This window comes from Chrysemys picta, chromosome 1 (assembly GCF_011386835.1).
Source record: "Chrysemys picta bellii isolate R12L10 chromosome 1, ASM1138683v2, whole genome shotgun sequence".
In the NCBI taxonomy this organism is placed as follows: domain Eukaryota; kingdom Metazoa; phylum Chordata; order Testudines; family Emydidae; genus Chrysemys; species Chrysemys picta.
In genome coordinates, this window is record NC_088791.1 from 14,108,305 (window position 1) to 14,126,553 (window position 18,249).

Consider the following 18,249-nt stretch of genomic DNA (forward strand, 5'->3'; position numbering starts at 1 on the left):
CTAGCAAGGAACTTCTCTCTGCGCTGCACTGCAGCTCCTTTTATATGGGCCTGTTGGGCCCAGATTGGCTGCTCTGTGCAGCCCCTCTCTGATAGGCTGTGTCCCACGCCATCACTCTTGGCCACTTGGAGGACTCTCTCCACTGCCCTTTTCTGGGGCAGGGTGTCGCAAGGCCAGGAGACCTCCAGAATGGGGCTTGAGGGCCTAGTCCACCCCATCATATTCCTGTACAAAGGAGTGTGGAAGGCTCTTTACGCTGCCTTATTTCCCTCTGCATACACTATCATAGTGTGGATCATAGTGCATGGAGGAGAGCAGCTTCTGCAGAGCTGCTTCTCCTGATGACCATGTGGGCTGGGAGCAGGGGCAGCTTTGACTTTGCCCCACTCCACAACGTACCAACAGTACAGCTGAGCACCAGGGGAAGTAATCTGAAGCAGGTAAAGTGCTGGCACAGGTTACTTCTCCTCTTGAAGAGTTAGTGGGGAACCAGAAACCTCTATGAGTCACAATCTGGTCCCTGGTCTGCCTCTGGGGCAGTGCAGTTATTACACATTGCCCTTGCTTGGGGCTGTGGCAAAAGCCACAACTGAACTCTACATTAATGCTAAGAGCAATTAAAATTTATTTGGCTCTGTCAGTTTTAAATCTTGCATTTGTGATTTTGGAACTTGCTGTGAAAATGTGAAATGTGTAGGGTATCTGAATACTTGTCCTGGAAAGATAAACTCTCTTTTTCTCCTTTCTTACCACCCCCTCTTTTTAAAATTTTTTGCCTAAGAGGTGGTGTTTTGTGAATTGATTTTTCTACTGTTATGCAACACCTATTCCTAACCTCCCTAAATCTAAGGAAATAGTTGTGTATTCTCAAACTATTTACATCTCTGAACACATCATTTTTCTTATCAAGTTGTCTTTGCACAGACTGAGTTGCTTGACTGGCTATTGCAAATAGAGTAAAAATACTCAGCTGCCAGCTATGACGGGGGCGGGGGCGAGGGAATGAATGTACAAAACAACAATAGCAAGGTGTTCTAACATTCCACAACTCCCCCCCTCCACCCCCCATGATCAGTGTCAGAGCTGTTTTTGGAAGTGTGTTGTTTTTAATTGTATTTTCATTCCAGCAGCTATAGTATATTCCTTAAGAATATTTCTACCAAAAGCATATTTTTTATTATAAATATATGTAGCAATACGATCTAGTAGGGTGACTTATTCTTAATACGGGTACATCTATAAATTGCACTGATCAGTACAGATATTAACAACCTCTGTCACAGTACTAGCCTGTGGCTATTGAAAGGAGAAGAAGAAATCATTCCCTAATGCATTTGTAAGTACCAGCAGAGCTGTTCCATGGACATTCTTCACTGACAATCACTTTCATTAAGCTAATCATATTAGATAACACAATGAAAATCCACTTCGACAACCATATTCGCACTTGCTATCACCATATGTTAAGGAACTTGTGCAAATGCTACTCCTACGCGGAATAATTTGCCTAGCTAATTGCTGGATTTAACCCCTTGTTGTCTGAACGTGCTTTGTCATTGCATTAATTAACAGTACACAGTTTTAAATTTTGATAAACACATTCAGTGATATGGACTGACATAGGGGATCCCTGTTTTGATTATTCTATTGAAATGATCACTAAATCTCAGGTATATAAACAATAAATTTCTGAACTCAGATGAGCACAAAAACAAAGAGGTGCTCTCTTGCTCTTTCTTTCTCTTTCCACTAACCATTGTGTCTCAGTGTGGTCAAATTCTCTATCTTGCAAAGAGAAAACACAAGTTTTCTTAGGCATTTTAGGTCCAAGGCAAATTAGTCAAATTATAATTGTCAATTGTAAAATGTAGCATCTTTTACCTTCAGCTCAGTTACACCCTACAGGAGCCAGAAATTCTTTCCTTCTCTAAATTCAATGACAATTTAAAGAAATGGCTGCAGATCTGTTCCCACTGATCAGCACTGTTTCACCAGATTTGGCTAACTCCTGGTCCCATTAAAAGCAATGGGAGTTTTGCCCTGGCCATCACTGGGATCACCTATCCATTGCCTCTGTACTGTCAGATGTCACCTATCCCTCGCCTCTGTACTGTATTGCACTACTGGGACTACAAACCTTATTCACATAACTTAGGTCGACTTACCCCGGTAGTGAAGACAAGCCCCTAGTATGTGCTTTTCTAGTTTTGATTACTTTAATGGCCTTATCCAAAGCCTACTGGAAGTCAAACAGACTCTTTGATTTGACTACTGAGAGGTTTTGGTGAAAGGCCGAGAAGATCATTCATTCATTCTCCATGCCCCATGGGCTCTTGACCTCTGTCTGCTACTGTTTCCAACAAAGATCCCAGTTGATGTGATGGTTCTGTGATATGGACACTTTATCACAGGAGCTGGGGCCAGACTGACAAAGGTATTTAGGCACTTAAAGATACACATCAGTGCCTAGTGGGACTTATAAAAGTGCCAAAGAGAGTTAGGTGCCTAACTCACTTGACTTAAGCACTTCTGCAAGTCCTACTACACGCCAATCTGCATCTTCAGATGCCTAAATACCTTTGTAATTCTAGCCACTGGCCTATGATAACAAATTCATGTCAGGGGCCATTACATTACTCCCAGCTTGGTCCTATTTGAATCAGTAACTGTAAGAAATGAAAGGCTTTTAGATACCGTCATCGGACCCTGTACATAGCTATGACCATAGGTGCCGACTACGTGGGTGCTCCAGGGCTGGAGCACCCACGGGGAAAAATGGTGGGTGCTGAGCAGGCTCTGTGAAGGTACAGGATCCAGGGAGTTAAAACAAAGCATCAGGTAAGGTCCAGTTTTTGTCCCTTTTCTCCTTTTGATTAACTTTGATCCACAACAGGATCAAAGTAACAACAACCACTCTTTACAACCAGCAGAGGCCTTTCCAGCTTCCCCCAAGCAGAGTGGGAGAGGACACTTCCTTTAATTTCCCTTTTCCAGATACCACAGGAGCCAACTTTCAGCTTTCCTGGGGTTGCTTCACCCCAGCGCCGCCCCGAGGCCCTCGCACCTCACCCCCACTCCATCCCTTCCTCCAAGGCTCCACCCTTGCCCTGCCTCTTCCTGCTTCCGCTCCGCTCCCTCCCCAAGGCTCTGCCTCACCCCACCGTCACTCCGCCCCCTGCCCCAGCACCTACCACCAAACAACTGATCGGTGGCGGGCGGGAGGCGCTGAGGGGTAGAGGGCCCACCAAACAGCTGATCAGCAGGTGGCTGGTGGGTGCTGAGCACTATTTTTTTTCTGTGGATGCTCCAGCCCTGAAGCACCCATGGAGTCGGTGCCTATGCCAGATACTGCCCCTCTCCTGACAGAGCCCCATGGAAGGCCTTTCCTCAGGATTTTACCTCAACCTTCAGCTTCCTACAAGTGAGCCTGGAGCATTTGTCTATATAGTCTCCAGCAGGCAGTCACATGATGATTAGCGAGTTGACCCTTCTCCATCATGTACCCTGCCTGGACAAGACTACAACTCCCTGTAACCCCTGGTCTTAAAGGGGCTGTGTCCCTGTAATAGATGTGCTGGGCTGTGTGTACGCATGCGTCTGACGAAGTGGGTATTCACCCACAAAAGCTTATGCTCCAATACAGGTTAGTCTTAAACGTGCCACAGGACTCTCTGTTGCTTTTTACAGCTCCAGACTAACACGGCTACCTCTCTGATACATAAAAATTTAGGCTGACTTGGTTTAAAAATATTAGCATCCAATTGAGGTCTCAGTTTGTGAGGCTTACGCATCTTACACGTCTGGCAAAAGAGTTTTCAGTTCTGCAACATGTTTACAAATCCAAAAACAGTTTTATGAACTATGTCAATAAATCCTGAATAATCCTCCTCTCACCCGCCCTCACCCCCCAAAAAAAGTCTGACTTACAAACCCTGACTCTGCTCTTACGATACAGGGACAAGGGAGGATTTCTAAAGCCAGCCTTTGAAGCACGAGCAGTATGATTCTCAATCTGCCTTTAGCAATATCTTTATGTGTGAGCACGCGAGAAGTTAATATGAGATCAGAACAGAAATCTGGGAGGAACTTTGCCAGTATCTGTAGGAAGGGCTATCCGTTTGCCCATACTCTTTTATTTTAATATCAGATATGTCATGAAAACACACTTTACCAGTGTGAAAGGATTTGATCAAAAGACAGTTGAAGTCAATTGGAGTTTTTCCATTGACTTAAATCATCTATGGGTTAAGTTCTAAATGACTACACAAAGGGGCATAGTGTCCAAGCTGAGGATGAGCCCAAGGAATAAGGCTTGGGACTGTCGTTAAAATAGACCAATGAGCACCTTTGCCAGTGCTCACTGCCACCAGGAAGCCCAGGGGCCTGGCCAAGGTGCAAAAGCTTGCCAACGACACGTCTCTGGAGCTATGAAACTATACTATAAAGCATTAGTCAAGCTTCCATCAGGAACACCCAGAGAAGTACTGAATCAGAGTCCCAGGTCTGAACAGTGGTTTTCTAACCCTTTCTGTTTAGCCCATTGCGGGAAACCAGGTATATTTAGATTTTAAGTGCTTCAGAGTGGAGGCTATCTTTTTTCTGTGTGTTTGTCCAATGCCTAGAATAGTGGAACCCTGATTGGGGTCCCTAGCTGATATTATAATCCACTGGGGAGTATGTGTTACAGATCCCCATCTGTACCAATCCACAGAAGATAATTTACTGCTGGGAAAATATTGCACAAATATTTCTGTGAGTATATGTTCACATTTTCATACAATTTCACTTTGGTTTAGTTAATGTCCCTTTTGTTTTCATTCTTCATGTATTTTTTTTTTTTTATGAAGACACTTCAAGTTCATGGAAAGTGAATTTTAAACTGACACACTGGAATCTTTGTTGAAAGCAAATTTGAATTTCCCTTTCCAGGAGTATTTGTACAATAAACCTAGTTATAGGTTTTACCGTCAGCCCATGGAACAGAGAAATTACCCAATGAATTATCTTGATCACTTACAATTTAAGCAATGCAGCTTGAATTTTGGATTTCCTTATGCTAATGAGTAGATGAAATATATGAAAAATGTTGCAAATGATGAGTAAAAAAAGAAGATTGTGATATAGTAAAAAGAACGAGGAGTATTTGTGTCATCTTAGAGACTAACAAGTTTATTTGAACATAAGCTTTCGTAGGCTAAAACCCACTTCATCGGATGCATGCAGTGGAAAATACATACAAAATATAGTAGTACATACCAAACAGGGAGAGATGCAGCCTATTATTTGTTATGAAAGTTTTTCTCAAGTCTACATAATATGTTCCCTTGTACCAGGGCTTAGAAACCATCATTACACTCCTCTGTGCCTCTGTAACTTCAGGGAGGTGTCAGGACCTTGCTCTCCTGAATCTCAGCTTTCATGTAAGTCTCTAGCTGTTAGGATTGTAAAGGGAAAAAACCCTAAAAAATGTGAACCAAGTCTGCACAGAGCCTGGAACGATATAGCACTAGGTGGAGTGAACCTTTCATCTCAGTGATATGTATGCCCAGTGATGATCTAAATGTCAACACCATTAGCTATGTCAGTCCTCATGCAAGAAAGGGAGAATTTACTGATCTGCACAGTTTCCTGTGAATGGCTCTCATTTTGGTGATGGAAGTGGATGTAATTTGGGAGATACCATCATCAAGAGCTCATGGGTATATTCAACCACACTCAGGGTGAGCTGAAACTCAGCACCCCGTGGAGCTCAAAAAACACCCATCGTCATCCTTGGAACATAAGTATAGTCTACAGAGAACTGTGTGTCATTTTGGTGACCCCACACGCCCTTTTGTTTTCTTCCCAATCTGACCCTTGCCTTGCACTTCTTTGTTGTGAAGTTTTATCTGCCATCATGTAGCCTTTGGCAAACTAGTTCAGGTAGGCCCATCTGGAATTCCTCACAAGATGTCCTGTATTCACAAAAAGTTATTAGCAAATGTCACCATTATTCAGCCTCTTTCTCAGAAAACAGATAGAAATTGTCACTGATCACCATAAATCCTAGTAGTGATTCCCTAAACACCTCTTTTTTTTCTTAATCCTGCCTCAGAGGGGTGTCACTCTGCCCCAGTGGGTTACAGCTGAGGATACCAGATTCAGGACAAACTGCTGAGAAATAGGGTAGGCTCACCCCAAACTGGTGGTTATTCTATTATTAGATATACCAAGTGAGAAACAAAAGTAAACTTCTGTTGCACCACACTGGTTAACCAGAAATCCAGACTGCAGTCTCCTTAGGCATCCCAGCCCTTGTTTCACCACCCAGACACTAGACTTTATGATGAGTGGTTATTTAAAACCAGTTTCATCAAACAAAGGGGCCCTCTAATCCCAAGAGATCTGCCACATAGCCAGGTCAATATATCGCTCAGATGTTACCCACTAATCACGCTGTTGCCAGTCGTTTAGTAATGAATATATAAAGGTTTATTTATAAGAGAAAAGAAGGAGGAGAGAGTTACAAAGGTCAAAGAAAACATATACATATACATACAATCATTACAAAGTTCTTGGATCAGATTTGTGGCAGTGATGGAATAAACTGCTGGCTTGTAAAGTCTATAGTTACTTCTGGAAAACTACAGGGTCCTCAGTCCATCGGTTGGAATGTTCCTTTTAGTGTAAGACCATAGTCCAGAGATCAGAGCAGGAAAGAGGCAAAATGGAGATGCTTCCAGGGTCTTTTATATCTTCAGCCATGTGGAGGGGATGCTCTCAGTCTTAGGCCTGGTCTATACGTGAAAAACGTAGCTGAAGTCAACGTACTTAGATCTATTTACTGCGGTGTCTTCAGTGTGATAGGTCGACTGCTGACGCACCCCCGTTGACTCCGCCTATGCTTCTTGCTCCAGTGGAGTACTGGAGTCGACGGGAGAGCGTTCGGCGGTCGATTTATCACGTCTTAACTAGGCACGATACATTGACCCCTGCTGGATCGATCGCTCCGGAGGTAAGTGTAGACATGCCCATAGTTTGTGGAAAATTACAGGCAGAAGATGGAGTCCAGGGTCACATGAACTAACCACATGCCCTTGCATGATTTGATGACTCATAGGAGCAGCCCTTACCCATACTTTGGCTAAGGCATCCACAAGAAGGCTAACTGGGTGGGGACAAGCTTCTTCTAAGACCTATTGTGAGAGCTAAGTGTTCTTTGATGGGCCATTAACTTGAGTGGTCCAATCCCAATGTGCTGGCCAGACTGGATGTAAATGACCATGTGGGTGTTACCCAGGGGCAAACACATTTGAAATACAGGTATATAGTCAATATTCATAACTACAGATACAAAAATGATACTTGCATATAAATAGGATAATCATATTTGATCAATTGTAACTTTTCCATTGGTACCTTACATGACATACTTTGAACAAGATTTGTTGTAATTGTATAACAGTGGCCATATTAAAGATACAAATGGTCGTGTTTCAATCATACAGTGTCACAGGTGAGCAAGAGAGGGAAGGAGTAGAGTAGATGACATCTTGAGGTCCCTTTCACCCCTGCATTTCTATAATTCTTTCCACACTGAAAACTGGCAGCCTAGGGTGAAATCCTGCTCCCATTAAGGTCAATAGCATTTACCCCTGCTCTTTATTCCCTATCTTTTTACCCAGTCTTTAATCCATGATAGGGTTTGCGTCTCTTCTCCCACCCACTCATATATGCTCCAACCAATAGGACTATTCAAGGAGCGAGGTACTACTCAGCATGCTCAAGGGTATTAGAATACGACCCTCTGTGGCTACTCTTTTTTCTTATTGTGAAGGAATTTATCAAAATCCTTTTAAGGGTCTAAATAAATTATATTTCACAGTTCTGTTATTCACCATTTTATGAACTCTTAAATAATTCCTTCCGGGGAAAGAGGCATGATTTTACCCTTTCAAAAGGTTAGATTTTTTTTCCAATCGTCTTATACAGTAATTTTTGTAAGATTAAATAAATCATGTTTTTATTAATAAATGAATACATGGCAGCATGGCAAAACATCAGGGTAACTGATCTAATGTGCAACTGTATGGTCTCAATCTTTGCAAACTACTGGACCCTTTTCAGGAGTCTAATTTGCCTTGCATACCCTCAAGTTGTACACCTCACTTAAAAACTACTTGCTTACAATATCAGACATAAAATACAAAAGGGTCAGTGCACTATTACTGAAAAATTGCTGACTTTTTCATTTTTACCATATCATTATAATATAAATAAATTGAAATATAAATACTGTACTTACATTTCAGTGTATAGTGTACAGGGGTCGGCAACCTTTCAGAAGTGGTGTGCCGAGTCTTTATTTATTAACTCTAATTTAAGGTTTCGCGTGCCAGTCATACATTTTAATGATTTTAGAAGGTCTCTTTCTATAAGTTTATAATATATAACTAACCTATTGTATGTAACGTAAATAAGGTTTTTAAAATGTTTAAAAAGCTTCATTTAAAATTAAATTAAAATGCAGAGCCCCCCTGGACCTGTGGCCAAGACCTGGGCAGCGTGAGTGCCACTGAAAATCAGCTCGCGTGCCGCCTTCCGCACGTGTGCCATAGGTTGCCTACCCCTGGTATAGTATATAGAGCAGTATAAACAAATCATTGTCTGTATGACATTTTAATTTGTACTGACTTGGCTAGTGCTTTTTATGTAGCCATTGTAAGACTAGGCAAATATCTAGATGAATTGATGTACCCCTGGAAGAACTCCGTGTGCCCCCACGGGTACATGTACCCCAGGTTTAGAACCACTGAAGTCAATGAGAAGATTCCTATTGATGTAAATGGGCTTTGGGTTTGACATTGTCATGGCATGCACTGCCATCTGTATTGGTCGTCGTGTTTAGAAACTAGGTCAGATAAGAATTTGAAATTGGTATGAATGGTCAGTTATCTGATAAGTGTAAGCATACATTCGTAATACAAAAATACATGTTTAAAGGTTGATGTTTATCATATTATATAATGCAACTTTGCAGAATGCTTTGTTAAGAGACTTCTAGTCAGAGTTATCATTAAAAAAAACACTTTTGCTTACTTCCTAATACACAAACCAGCAGGGGATTAAACAGCACTAGCATAATGAAATTAAAGAGAATTCCTTTCAGGGCATTGTCTTAAAAACGAATTCTGCTTTTGTCTCATTGGCATTATACTCTAGCAAATCCAAGACCAATAGTTTTTCCAAACAGCATTAGATGGCACTCTTGTACGTGTTGTACAAGTCGCACGGAACGTATCAACATTTGGAAAACGGCATGTAGGAGTAAAAGCTGTTTCTGTGGCTGTTCTTGGCATCTTCATTTAAATAGGTTTAGATCCTATAAGTTCTGTCATCTGTCACAATAAGAAAGCTCCGATCTGCATAGCACAAAAGGAAATATTAGAAAAGAATAAGAAATGATCCACTGAAAAAAAATATAATTTAGAATAATAAGGGGACTGTATGGTGCGTTAATTCAACCAGGTGACAGCAGCTACCTCACACAACCTCGGCATAAAGTTTTCTTTGAGTTTGACAGTATCATTCCATGTAGTTGAGACCCGGTGGGCTGAATCCGGCCCTGCATTACACCTATGAAGCCCCCTGTTGACCTGGGTGGGATCACATGGGTGTGACAGAAATTGGCCTATGATCCTCGTGACATCACTCATTTCCTCACCAACGTTTTGTTCTGTCGAAATAGAAGACTGTGGCCCAGATACTGTTGCTGAGGAGCACTTGGCGTGCAAATGAAGAACCAGGATGCAAAGGTGATTTTTAGTCCCCTAATCCCCCAGCTGTCTCACCAATGGGCTGCTCTAACTTGTGCCAGCTGCTTTTGGTCCCCAAGTGGCGGTTCCAGTGTCTGGGCATCACATAAGGTTTTCCAGGCCACAGCCCCTTTCCCGTGACCACACCCTCTGCAATAGTGCTCATGAAAGGTGATGGATTGACAGCCCTGGATGCTGGAGTCCCATGTATCCATCCAATAAATACAGACCTGGAAGCGGCTGTGCTTCTCCACCCTGTTTCTTCATCAGTGTGCCTCAACCCTGAGGTGAAAGGCTGAGAAGATCATTCATTCATTCTCCATGCCCCATGGGCTCTTGACCTCTGTCTGCTACTGTTTCCAACAAAGATCCCAGTTGATGTGATGGTTCTGTGATATGGACACTTTATCACAGGAGCTGGGGCCAGACTGACAAAGGTATTTAGGCACTTAAAGATACACATCAGTGCCTAGTGGGACTTATAAAAGTGCCAAAGAGAGTTAGGTGCCTAACTCACTTGACTTAAGCACTTCTGCAAGTCCTACTACATGCCAATCTGCATTTTCAGATGCCTAAATACCTTTGTAATTCTAGCCCCTGGCCTAGGATAACAAATTCATGTCAGGGGCCATTACATTACTCCCAGCTTGGTCCTATTTGAATCAGTAACTGTCAGAAATGAAAGGCTTTTAGATACCGTCATCGGCCCCTGTACATAGCTATGACCATAGGTGCCGACTATGGTGCTATGAGGGCTGGAGCACCCATGGGGAAAAATGGTGCGTGCTGAGCACCCGCCGGCAGCCCCCCTGTCAGCTCCCCCCTGCCTGACCCCCAATGTTTGCCACCCACCGGCATGCCTCCATGATCAGCGCCTCCCCATCCCTCCCCGCATGTCTCGCCTGCCACAATCAGCTGTTTTGCGGTGTGCAGGAGGCTTTGGGACAGAGGGGGAGGAGCAAGGGGGCAGCGTGCTGGGGGGAGGGGCGAAACAGTGTGGGAAGAGGCGAGGTGGGGGTGGAGTAGGGGAAGGAAGAGGCGGACTGGGGCGGGGCCTTGGAGGAAGGGGTGGAGTGGGGGATGGGCCTGGGACAGAGCCAGGGATTGAGCACCCCCCAGCACAGTGGAATGTCAGTGCCTGTGGCTATGATTTCAGCGGTAGCATCTTAAAGGTAGACTGGAACTTTGTTTTACCTCCCAGTAGTTTTGCACTCTGCTTGCAGCAGAGTGTGCAGCACCTCTCTGAGCTTTGATGTTTCATCAGATTCCACTCGAGTGAAGAAAGCGACTAGCTTTCAGGGTAAAGTGCCAATAGATACTGCATTTAAAACATACTGGTCCAAATTCGTCCATGGTGTAACTCCATGCACCACACTGTCACTACTGTCACACTGTAGACAAAGGATCAAATTCAGGTTCGGTGTAAATGAATGGACCACTTCCACTTCAGAGAACCCCTCGTGGAGAAACAACTCTCATAAGGAAAATAAGCAGGATTTGATGCCAGGTCTGAATTATGCTACTATGGATCCAAGCTTCTGAGGCTTGTGATGCTTTCTTGGCAGAATGCAGAGTTCAGATTCTCACAAGACCTGATTTGATATAAGATTTCGATTGTTTCTTGGACTCAGTGGAGACAGAAATATTATATTGCCTTTATTACAGTAATTTAAGGTCTCTTAGCACTTAACTTGATCTCCAACTTTTACAGACTTCCCAAATAGTTTGGATTCAGGCTTGAACAGAGCTGAGCTGAGTTCTGCCGTTATTACACAAACAATTTGCCTAGCTGTAGAGAATCTGCAGTATGTTGCTGTATTAGGATTTGTTATTAATGGAGATTATTTTCCCCTAATGCACAGAGTATTCAAATTCTGTGGGACAAAACAGGCTTGTAGGTTCGGTCATGGAACCCTACTGACTTCAAAGGGTAACAGAAGTTGGCCCATATATCCACAAATGGTCATAGAACCTGATTCACCATTACCTAGAACCTTGCATAATACTCATGAGGCTGTTGGTGGCTGGGATCAAACCTGGAACTTCTGGAGCTTAATGCATGAACCTCATGAGCTAAAAGATGCATTTCCCTTACCCAAGACTGTAGCAAGATCATCAATCTCTTGCTGGCCTAGCTGCCAGTAGAGGGGGACAGAGTGCCACACCGAGCAGGCGTGAGTTACCCTTGTATAGTCAAAGTGTGTGTAAAATGATATCATTCCTCTTTGGTAGTGCTCCTGGCCCGCTTTACCATGGTGAAAATGATTCCATAAGGTGCAAAGCAATAGTGATTTGGGCTGAGAAAGGGAAAGATTGAAGAAGACATCTTTTCTCTATATACCTCAGTTTTCCCTGCTGTAAAATGGGGATAATTGTACTGATCTTTATAAACCACTGTAAGATCTATGGATGAAATGCACTATGTAAGAGTTTAGTATTAGTGGTTTTTATGTGAAAAAAGTTATTTCGGCCTAAATTTTCAAACCTCACTGTGATTTTGGATGCCGTAATATTTTGGGTCTCCAACTTCAGACACCATTACGGAGCTTGCTTTCAGACAGTGCTGAGCACCCGTCCTCTGAAAATCCATCTCCTCTAAGTGAGAGGTGCTGGAACTAGGAGTGCTGCCGCCCCCCCGGCTTGAAGCCGTTTCCATCATATACAGGGGGGTTACCGTTTCGTTCAATGGCTCTAAGCCCCACACTCCACTATACAAATTGTTCCAGCACCCCTGTCTAATGTGCCGTAGATTTAATATCCAAAATGGCTAGTCGCTTTTAAAAATGTAGACTCTCTTGTTCACAAGCACTTCTGTCATTTCCCCTCTAGAAATGTATAATATACTTTAAGATGGGCGAGGTAATATCTTTTATTGCACCAACGTCTGATGGTGAGAGAGACAAGCTTTTGAGCTTACACAGAGCGCTTCTCTCCCTCACAGAAGTTTGTCCAATAAAAGATATTACCTCACCCACCTTGTCTCTTCAATATCCTGGGACCGACAACCACGCTGGATATAATATATTTTAAGTCAGCTTGGCTCCAGAGCTGTCGTGTGCTCTGGGCTGTAGTACTGCAGATCTGAAAGCACTGAATCCATTTTCACTAAGCAGCCTTTTATTGGCAAGTTGCTATGACCTTTCCAAAACAAAAATCTTAACTTAATCCCTTCTCAGCAGTTAGAGGGGGAAACTAATGGTGTCCCAGAATCCCCAAGGCTCCCCATATCTAGTTATGGTAGGTATTTTTTCCCTTACTGGGCAATAACGTACATGTTTTTGCCAAGTTTCCGTGATCTGTGATGCTTGATTCAAATTGCAGCTTAGCAAATTTTTGTGACAGAATACAGCAACTTTCACATGATGCATTCATGTGCTACATACCCATAGTGAAAATATACATAAGCCTCTTTCAAGGAAAGTCAACTTTTAAAAGGACTGAACCGCCTGGCTTACACTAAAAATGGCATCTCATTTTAGCTGAGCAATTCCTACCGTGAAATTTAAAAAATGAGAGAAGCCAAGCAGGGAAAATCTTGGGCAGTGATACAGCAATTAGGTCAACATAAGCAGAGAGGCAGTAGAAAAGCTGATCCACAAATGCAAAAGCCTATGAAGGCCACAATGTACTTTGCAGTGATATTTGTGTTTTATCTGCTCATATGATATTTAACTCCAGAGAACGTTTCCTTCCTGTTGAAGAAATAATGAAGAGGAGCAAGTTAAAATAAATAAGGATATGTCTGATTCTCCCATCACTTACATGGTTTTTCAGTAGAGCAGTTCTAACGAACCCATGGAATTACCATAATACCATCTAGCTTTTCATGTATACATCTCAGCATGCTTTACTGAGGGAGGTCAGTAATCAGTATGCTCAGTTTACACACAGTATTCAGTGTGAAAGTGACACACAGGTGGGGGAAGGAATTTACCGAACAAATCACTGTCAGCCAGGAATTGAATCCCGGTTTCCTACATGCCAGTGCTATTCCTATGCACTAGCCCACACTTTTGATTTACACTGGTGTGAAAGAGAAGAATCAGGCCTGCTAAGCTATAAATCAGTTTCACACATACAGAATGGGAAGAGACTGTCTAGGAAGGAGTATGGCAGAAAGGGATCTAGGGGTTATAGTGGACCACAAGCTAAATATGAGTCAACAGTGTGATGCTGTTGCAAAAAAAGCAAACGTGATTCTGGGATGTATTAACAGGTGTGTTGTGAGCAAGACAGGAGAAGTCATTCTTCCGCTCTACTCTGCTCTGGTTAGGCCTCAGCTGGAGTATTGTGTCCAGTTCTGGGCACTGCATTTCAAGAAAGATGTGGAGAAATTGGAAAGGGTCCAGAGAAGAGCAACAAGAATGATTAAAGGTCTTGAGAACATGACTTATGAAGGAAGGCTGAAAGAACTGGGTTTGTTTAGTTTGAAAAAGAGAAGACTGAGAGGGGACATGATAGCAGTTTTCAGGTATCTAAAAGGGTGGCATAAGGAGGAGGGAGAAAATTTGTTCACCTTAGCCTCTAAGGATAGAACAAGAAGCAATGGGCTTACACTGCAGCAAGGGAGGTTTAGGTTGGACATTAGGAAAAAGTTCCTAACTGTCAGGGTAGTTAAACACTGGAATAAATTGCCTAGGGAGGTTGTGGAATCTCCGTCTCTGGAGATATTTAAGAGTAGGTTAGATAAATGTCTATCAGGGATGGTCTAGACAGTATTTGGTCCTGCCATGCAGGCAGGGGACTGGACTCAATGACCTCTCGAGGTCCCTTCCAGTCCTAGAATCTATGAATCTATAATCCACGAAAGTTAATGTCAATTTACACCATGTGAGGATCTGGTCCATCTTACAGAGAGAAGGTAACGCCCCAGAGTTAAGTGTGAAGCTAGCTTCCTCTTTTAAGGCTCAATTTTTGATAGTAGCAGTGTTAGGGATGGATGAACCTTACCTGGAATCTGACAAGCTGGAGGTTGCCTCGGGCTTCAAGAAGCTCTAGAGTTGTTGCCAGCAAATATGCTTGCAAACAGTCTCCTAAGAATCTCCTGAGGCCATACTGATTGCTAGTGTATTACTGCCAAAGTCACTGGAGTTACTCCAGGGATTAAGTTGGCAGTTTTCTTATCAAGCCTATTTGGCAGCTGGTGGCTGATTCCCTGAAAGAGTAAGAGCCTAAAACAGCACACCTCCCAGTTTTGAATTGTCAAGGAGGTAGGAGAAGATAATCTCGGCCAGATACTCAGCTGGTGTCGTTCAGCATCATTCTAGTCCTCGCTTGGACACTTCTCCCCAATGTTCCCAGGAAATGTTTCATTTTGCACTGGCTAGGGATTCCCAAATGCAAAGTCATTCTTCAGAAATATGTATATTTCACAATGGTGAGAAATTCCATGTGGCCTATTTCTTCAGGCATCACTAAAGCTGGTGAAACTCAGGGCATGTCTACACTACAAACTTTAATCTACTCATGTTAGCTTGACTTACAGCCACCGCGGTAATTACTGTGGTGGTTCATGTCCAGACTGCTCTCCTTTTGTCGGTGGTGCATGTCTTCACCAGGAGTGCTTCAACCAACTTCAAAGGGGCAGTGTGGGGGGCTGAGAGCCCAGGCTCTCAGCTCCATTAAGCTCCCCACCAGGAGCATGGCTGTCCCCTCCCAGGCTCTCGGCTACCTGCTCCCCACACGGAGCATGGCTGCCCGCCCAGATGCTTGGTTCCCTGTGTCCCGCCAGGAGCCCAGCTGCCCGCCCCATGCTCTTGGCTCCTCACCCCCCACCGGGAGCACAGCAGCCGCCTGGGCTCCTGGTGGGGAGCTCCACATTCGGAGCCTGGGTGGCTGCCGGGTTCCCAGTGGGGAGCGGGGAGGCTCCGTGCAGCCAGGCTCTCAGCAGGGATTGGGGGAGCCGAGAGCTTGGGCAGTAGCCCAGCTGGGAGCAGGGAGCTGGCACCCCAGGGACATCTTGGTTCCAAGTGGGGAGCCAGGCTGCTGCCTGGGGTCCTGGCTCCCTGCTCCCAGCTGGGCTGCTGCCCAGGGCTCCCTGCTCCAAGCTGGGCTGTGCCTGCCCAGCTCCCCACTCCCTGCCAGGAACCCAGCTGCTCTGAGGCTCCCTCAGCAGCTGCCCAGGCTCCAGGCATGAGAGTCCGGGAGACTGCCGTCCTCCTTGTTTTGATTACTCATATATCTGCTAATCCTTATGCTGGCCCATGCTACCACTTTCTGCCCATTGCACTCTATCTAGTCTTATGGAACGGCCAATATAGTCACTGGCATTTAAAAACTGCTCATATTGGGAAAGAGAAGCTCCATGTATAAAACTATATTGGCATATTTGGGGGGGGGGGGGGGAGGGAGAAAAAATACACAGGATATAGTTTCAATTTTTTATTCCTAATGACCTCTATGAGATAAAATAAAATAGTGTGTGCTTAAAAGACGCTGTTATTACAGTCACGTTACCTGATTACTTCAAGACTTCTGACCAGATTTTCAAGAGAGCTCAGGACCCCACTGCTCCAATTTATGCAACAGAATGTTCAATGTGAGCTGCTATCATCTGAGCACTCCTGAGAATCTGACTACTTTGGTTAGGTCCCCACACGGGTTCTGATCTTATCTGAAACTTGCCCTTAATCTCCAATTTTAAACCAGGATATAAATCAGGTTTACATGATTATAAGATTGTCTTTTTTAAATCAGGAAACTTGTCTTTACTATTTAGGTCATGGAAACTTTAACGCAGTTACCACAATACTATAAACAAAAGACATATATTTAGTAAGATAAGGAGAGATTAATATCGTGTTTCATTAAGGTAGCCCTTACTAGTGGTGGTGAGTGAATGCCAAAAGAATTGGAGCTCTCGGTTTCAGTTCAGACAGATATCCAAAAGTTGTTATGGTCATCTCAAGCACGTAGAATCATATCCACACCTCTCCAGTGTGAAAATCAGCTGAGAAATCAAAAATTCTCACCAGAGGTCAATGCCTAGATATATTCCAAGACCAGCTGCTTTCTGCTTTAATGTTGATTTTCAGTAAGTCTTGGAACACTGGGGAAGTTGCAGAAGACTGGTAGAAAGCTAATGCTGTGCCAATATATAAAAAAGTTAAAAGGGTAATTATAGGCCTATCAGTCTGATATCAATCCCAGGCAAGATAATGGAGAGGCGGATATGGGACTCCATTAATAAAGAAGTAAAGGAGGATAGTATAATTAATGCCAATAAACACAAGTATATGGAAAACAGATCCTGTCGAACTTACTTGGATATCCTTTTTGGATGAGATTACACATTTGATTGATAAAGGTAATAGTTTTGATGTAACATACTTAGACGTGTGTAAGGTGTTTGACTTTGTACCACAAGTTGCTTTGATTAAAAAACTAGAATACAAAATTAACACAGCACACATTAAATGGATTAAAAGGTGGCTGGCTGATAGGTCTCAAAATGTAACTGTACATGGGGAATCAACATCAAATGGGTGTATTTCTAGTGGTCTTCCACAGAGATCAGTTCTTGGCCATATGCTCATTAACATTTTTATCAATTATGTGGAAGAGAAAATAAAATAATTACTACTAAAGTCGGAAGATGACACAAACATTGGTAAATAATGAAGAGGACAGGTTACTGATACAGAGTAATCTGGATCGGTTGGTAAACTGGGCACAAGCAAACAATCTGTGTTTCAACGTGGCTAACTGTAAATGTTTACATCTGAGAACAAAGACTGTAGGCCATACTTACAAGATGAGGGAATCTACCCTGGGAAGCAATAGCTCTGAAAAAGCTTTGGGGGTACTGGATAAATTTATGGAGGTTGGATAAATTCATGGAGGTTAAGTCCATTAATGGCTATTAGCCAGTATGGGTAAGGAATGGTGTCCCTAGCCTCTGTTTGTAAGAGGGTGGAGATGGATGGTAGGGGAGAGATCACTTGATCATTACCTGTTAGGTTCACTCCCTCTGGGGCACCTGGCATTGGCCACTGTCGGTAGACAGGATACTGGGCTAGATAGACCTTTGGTCTGACCCAGTACGGCTGTTCTTATGGAGTCATGGTGAATAATCGGCTGCACATGAACTCCCAATGCCGCACTGTGCCCAAAACGTCCAATGCAATCCTTGGATACATAAACAGGGGAATCTCAAATAGGAGTAGAGAAGTTATTTTACCTCTGTATTTGGCACTGATGTGACCTCTTCTGCAATATTGTTTCCAGTTGTGGTGTGCACAATTCAAGAAGTATGTTGATGAACTGAGGAGGATACAAAGAAGAGCCACAAGAATGATTAAAGGATTAGAAAACATGCCTTATGCTGACAGGATCTAGGTGGTCAATGTAATTATCTTAACAAAGAACATTAAGGGATGACTCGATTACAGTACTTAAGTACCTACATGGGTATTTGATATTGGGCTCTAACAAATATTTGATATTGGGCTCTTCA

At 43.3% G+C, this 18,249-nt stretch overlaps 1 long non-coding RNA gene across 1 annotated transcript in view; it reads right to left on the reverse strand.

Moving 5' to 3' along the window:
• Positions 1-6,563: 6,563 nt before the first annotated feature.
• The window catches only part of LOC101942056 (uncharacterized), a 109,220-nt gene continuing 97,534 nt past the window's right edge, over positions 6,564-18,249 (reverse strand). Inside the window, exons 2-3 of the long non-coding RNA XR_256639.4 lie at positions 17,974-18,056; positions 6,564-9,401 (exon numbers count right to left, since the gene is read on the reverse strand). This is a non-coding gene — a long non-coding RNA (uncharacterized LOC101942056). The remainder of the gene's footprint in view (positions 9,402-17,973; positions 18,057-18,249) is intronic.